Consider the following 6,696-nt stretch of genomic DNA (forward strand, 5'->3'; position numbering starts at 1 on the left):
GTGGTGGTGTCATTTTGTTGAAATTGTGATATTTTACGAATCGACTGAAATTGTGTTTGGTTTAAATATTCTTTATAAATAAATTATAATAATTTAATAGAATTGTCAATAGAGTTGTTAGAGTTGTCAATAGAGTTGTTAGAGTCGACAATAAGTTGTTAGAGTTTGTCATACCCCAATTTTTGACCTAAGATACCACCTCATATCATCTGCATATGCATCATTTGCATCTCTAACAAACTGCATAGCTTGTGTTTGCTACTTGTGACTCAGCAGGATTTAATCAGGAAATCACTCATCAATACAAGTAACAATCAATTAGGGTTTTGTTCTCCCTTCATTTCAAATGAATCATCTTCATCAACAATTAACATTTGGTCCTCAGAGATTCATTTCAACAAGCTCAAAGACTTTGAATCGACTGAATTAGGGTTTTGACTGAAGACAGCATACTCTTGACTTTTGCTCAGAATTTGACCTAATGGCTTGGGACATGATATCAAGACCTCAAGTGCATCATTTTGACCTAATCCATTGGCTCATAACATCTCCTACACAAAGATTGATCAGACAAATCCTCAGATCAGGGTTTTAAACTATCAGGGACTGAAATCAGGGATCACATTTGGGAAACCATAAAAACCCCCAGGAAGTCAATCAAAGGTTTCAATCATCCTCAAATAATCCCTATGACAACATCCAATGGAAATTACATCTCAATTCAAGATCCACAGTCATCAATTTCATCAGGTCGACAATTAGGGTTTTTGACCTAATTCACTGAGCAACTGACTTTTTAATCAGGACATGGTGTCACAACTCAAACCATGGCTCAATATCCTCTAATGCTTCAATGTGATCCATTCATACCATTCATTTGATGAGGATAGCCTGTTTCATTTGAAATCTCCAGAAACGCGATTCGTCTGAAAAAGTCAACTCAACAAGATCACCATTGACTTTTGGGGAATTTTGGTCAACCATGACTTTTGAAGTTTTGAATCATCAATATATGATATATGAAGTCATTTGATCAAGAAAAATCAAGAAAATCAATCAAGAATCAAAAAGTCAAAAGTTTGACTTTTCATACTTAGAAAAATTTCTAAGTGTTTTTCATGGTTTTTTCCAAACTTTGAAAGGGAATTTCTCAAAATTTCACCTACAAACTGAAAAAAACTTCCAACATGAAAGTTGTAGATTTTGATCCAATAAACAACTTTGACACATATAAATTTTTTCCATAAGATCAACCATTTAAGAGATATGGTGCTTCAAAGTTGGTACTTTTTGAAAGTTTCACTTGAAATCTCATTTTCTTCAAAGTTCATGGATCTTTTTCACCCACATCCTTAAGGATCTTGAAGAAACTTTCAACTAAGCTTTTGAAGTGTGTAACATGAGCTTTCCAAAATGTCCAAGAGCATGAAAAAATATGGAGTGTAGCTATGGTTTTGAATTATGCATTTAGTGATCATTTTCACTTGAATTTTCACCATTTTTCACTAAGTTTCAAGACTACATGACCTATAATTCAAGCAATGATGCAAAGAAGCAATGATTGAGAGATATTTTCTGGTTTAAGATCAGATAGGAAAGAGATAAGAAGCTTGGCCAAAATAACCATGGTTTAGTTACTTTAACCATTTGCATTTAATGTGAAAGATTCCATTTTATCTCTTAAGCCAAATCATCATTCTTGAAGCCACTTGCAAGAGCTCTTCATTCAGAATCCTTGGCCTATAAATAGAGGTTCAAATCATCTTCAAATTCACACCAAAACCTCACAATTATAGGTTTTCTCCCTTCTTTCTTAAGTTGCAAGTTTCATAGTTTTCAAAGAGGTAGAAAACTCAACCTCCAAATCATTGAAGTTATGGCCAAAGTGATGGTTCTAACAACTCATAAACATCATATGGGATGTGTTTGAACCACTCACACACCCCAAATCACCCCAAAACTCAGATTCACTTTTCAACCTCCATATGAACATCAAATGAGCCTTATCATGCCAAAATCCACACAAGCTCATTTCTGTCCAAACTAATGCTTCTAACATCATCCATATATCACATATGAACTATCCAATCCATCACATATAGCCAATAACCTCAGAATCATCAGATTCGATTCTCACTCCAAGCTTATGCAGGTCGGGTACCATAGCCATGCCCAGATGAATTCAGATGATTCCAAGCAACCAGACACCTTCCATAAGGTCCATTGAAGCTATCCAGATCATCAAACAACTTCTGTAACACCTCTATTGCAGAATTCGATTCTCAGTTGGCCGTTTTTGAAGGTAAGCTCTCTTGAACTTCAAACTCATACATACATGCATCATAAATGAAAAATTGAGTTGCTATCTTGTTTCTGCACTATCACTGATCAATAGCCCTCAATCAATTTCACAATTCATCAATTATACACGATTTCAGATTGAAACTCAGAATTAGGGTTCTTAGTGTTCATCACAAAATTGATCACCTTAGAGCAAAAATAAATGAAATTGAAGGTCATCATCATGATCCTCGTCCAAAACCGAGTGAGATAGACCCTTTGATCAATCAAAACAACACAGTTTTGAAGATTTTTGAATTTCAGTTAGGGTGTGTTCTTGGCGCCAGATTTTCGTTCAAAGAATTCAAATAATTGTTTTAAAATATAATGTGTTGAACGCGTATCATATACAAGCTGCACGCGCAGCTCAGTTGGTTGTTGTTTTGGTTAGTGAGCAAGGGTGCGTGGGTTCAAGCCCTATTGGAGACAAAACCATTTTTTTTGCAACCTATTTTCTTTCATTTTTAACAAACTTTAACCATTCATTTAACCAATCAAAATTCATTATTTTCACTTCATTTTTTTTACACTCTTTATTTAATATGCATATTTTGACAATGTTTAAAAAAATCACAAAAAAAAGATTCATTTGATATATTTTTAATTAGGTTTAAAATGATACATTTTTAAGTATTTTTAAATACTTTAAATATTGTTTTTTCATTTAATTTTCAAATTTAATCACTTGTAAATATTTTTTGAAGCAAACCCTAATCATCTAAATGTTAATTGAAGACAATCTTCTTGTTTATCTTGATTAAATTGATTTCTTTCAAAATTCAAATCGTTTTAAAAACGAGCGATCACGATTCTTTTCAAAAACGGTAAACCATTTCTTTTTGATTTTCAAAGGAAACTATTGATTAAATCCTTTTAATTGATCAATTGATTTTCAAAACGATGTGGGGCCTCTCGAATATTAGAGAGTATAAGTCCCTTTCGTCTTTCTTTGTACAGTTTTCGTTTTAACAGAAAACTTTTTTCCAAATAAACTTCCAAACAGTTTTTTTAACAAACAAATCTTTCAACTCTTTTTTAAACCATCCACCATGTTTTATGAAAATAAAACATGGGCCTCTCGAATATTAGAGAGTATAAGTCCCTTTCCTTTTCTTTTACAGTTTTTCTTTGTACAGAAAACTCTTTCAAAACAAATCTTCAAACCGTTTTTTCAAACAACGCGTCTGTAAATAAACAGTCAACCATGTTTTGTAAATAAAACACGGGCCTCCACGTAGGTATAAGTCCCAAGCCCTTTTGTACATACCCACTCTAGTACATGAAATTAGGTATTTCATTGTACGCCTTTTGTACATATCTCAATCAATTTGTTTTAACTTTAATAACAAACCAAAAAATGAAGGTTTCTTTAAATCTTCCCAAAAATATACCATGGGCCTCCATGTAGGTATAAGTCCCGAGCCCCTTTGTAAATACCTGTTTACATAGCTGTTGAATAAATTCAAATGGACCTCTCCCCGAGTGTGAGTCCCGAGCCCTGTGTATACAAATGGATCATGCTTACAGGTATATTTCCTTCATAAACTCCATTATATACACGCACTTTGTCATATATGTATAACTGTTCATATTTGTTCATGTACTTATTCATGTTTGTTCGTACTTGTTCATACTTGTGATTGTGTTATATGCTTGTTCAACTTAGTACAACACTAGGTTCCCCATAGCCTCCTATTGGGCTTCGTGCAAAGAATCTCCACTAGTTTAGGTTAGGACATAGAGTATGGTTTCTCGGTGAAATCGCTCTAAGAGCTCAAACCAACTATACCATGCCTCCCCTTGGGATTTGTACAAACGAGTGACCCTCCCATAGCCTCCTCTTGGGCTTACAATGCAAGGACCCTGGATTGTCCCTCCCATAGCCTCCTCTTGGGCTTACAATGCAAGGACCCTCGGATAGCCTCCTCTTGGGCTTCGTACAAGGACCCACGGGCTTCTTATAAGCATCCCCAATATCCAAAACAAATACCCTAGGAGATTAGACATTTTTCATCTCTATACTAGGAGTATCTCTTATATATCATCACAAACAATCAATCAATCAATCAATCAAACCTTTTTGCCACAAGGCTGGCTAATCAATCAAACTGTTTTACCACCGTACTGGATGATTAATCAAAGTTTTTGTCACAAGGCTGACTTCATTGAAACTTTTGCCACAAGGCTGGCTGATTAGTCAAAGTTTTTGTCACAAGGCTGACTTCATTGAAACTTTTGCCACAAGGCTGGTTAAACACAAAAACATCTTTATCATTCTAAGCACCCTAAGTGGCATGGCCCCGGGCTTATAATGAAAAGATTTTCAAACAAAAATCAAACAGATGTATGTGATGATATAGATTAGATACATCTAGCATTTAGACGACATTTGTCTATTTTTCTTTGCTTCCACTAGCATAAGTGGGAACTACGATTGCTCTGACTTTCTCAACATCCCTTTGAGAATACGTAGGCACAAGGTCGATCCTTGGCGAGCAAAACAAAACAAAAAAAAACCATTCAAACCTTAGCACCCGTAGACCCCGAGCTACAGATGCTCTGATTCCCTCTAGGGGATATGTATGCAGAGGATCGCGATGATCTTTGCGAGCATAATCAAACAAACACCTTAGGTCCCACCTATTTCACAAGAACCTCCACCACAACAAGAATGGAATAAACAAAACAAAGAAACCTATAGAGTACTATAGATACGTTGGGTGCTAATACCTTCCCTTCGTATAACCAACCCTCTTACCCGGAATCTCTCCCCCACTTTTAGGTTATTGCAGCTTTTTTCCTTTTCCTCCTTTGGAAATAATAAAAAGTTTGGTCGGTACAAAAGAAAAATCATTTTTTGAGCACTCGAGCCCAAAGAAGGCATCAGGTGTCTCATCCCACAAAAAAGAGGAACAAAAACGATTTTTCGCCCGCGACAATAGCCTTGCAAGTTCCCTAGGTACTTCACAATCTTCCTCACTTTCGTCCTCAGTTTGGTAGATCGGATTTTCAAAGCCATGATTGGCAATAGCAGAATCATTATCAACAGGATCCAGAGTGAATGTGAATCTGCATTTATTATGTGGGTGTGTGTAAGAACACATAGCTATTTGAAAATGAATAAAGTAAAGAAAGAAACAAAAAGGATCACAAAATTTGAATATGCAAACGTCCCATGATTTTATTGAATGAACATATGATCATGGTATGACAAACCCTTATAAAAAGGACCAGTGTGCTTTGGGAAAGGCACCTGGCTTTTAAGTTCATGGTTTGATACTACAGGAACCATTTTTATTTTTTGAACATATAAACAACGAAAATCGGAAATTGCATTTACTCCTGATCAAAGGAGATGACATCTTCAGCTTCCCAGTTATTCAATCCATTGTTGTGAGTAGGGAATATCGAATTGCTCCAGTTGCAGTTGTCTTCTTCGTCTTCCACAGTAATGACTTCTTTGGTGACAAGATGAGCTGTTGATCCTTCGGGATGAGGAAGATGCTCTGCTGGATATGAGATAAGATTGTCCCATCCAGTTGGGATGATGTCTTTGATAGAGACTTGTGCACTCTGGGTAGCAGTGTACTACATCAGAAAATCATTCTCGTTATTTGGTGTTTCCCAGACTTCTTCAGGAGTGACAGGGCTTGTGATTGTCATACTGTCTTCAAAATGTTCATCCCATCCAGTTGGGGTGATGTCTTCAATGGAAATCTGCGAACTCAGGGGAGCGGAATACTTCACCATAAAGTCATACTTACCACTTGGTTCTCCCAGCGTATCCCAGACTTCTTTTGGACTACGTGGACTTTGGTATTGCTCAGTAATGGAACTTGTGAAAATTTTGTAATCTTCGAACTGATCATCCTATCCAGTTGGGACAATGTCTTCAATGGCAATAAAAGAACTCTGAGGAGCAGTGTACTTCACTAGAAAGTCGTACCTGCCGCTTGGTTCTCCCAAAGTATCCCAAACCTCCTTGGAAACGGGTGGAACTTGGTCGTCTTCAATAGCATTTACTCCTTGGCTGATGAAATGTGACATTAATCCCCCAGAACGAGGACTTTGATCATTCTTCTGAGTTCCATTAGCATAGCCCAGACCTAGCTTATCGAACTTGTAAGGTACGTCAAGGAGTTGTCCCCATACTGTGCAACCTCCCTCTTCGATCACTGCTTTAGCATCTTTGAGAGAAACCATAGTTGGATTTATTCTTGTAGCAGGAGTAGTAGAAACATCTGGAGGGACCATCTCAAAAGAATGGCAGGGGGTTTCGATGAATTCACCATCCATCTCAACATACTTGGAGTTACTCAGGTGGCTGACCATATATTCTTCTTCGCCATAAACTGT

This window comes from Vicia villosa, unplaced genomic scaffold, assembly GCF_029867415.1.
Source record: "Vicia villosa cultivar HV-30 ecotype Madison, WI unplaced genomic scaffold, Vvil1.0 ctg.001911F_1_1, whole genome shotgun sequence".
NCBI lineage: Eukaryota > Viridiplantae > Streptophyta > Magnoliopsida > Fabales > Fabaceae > Vicia > Vicia villosa.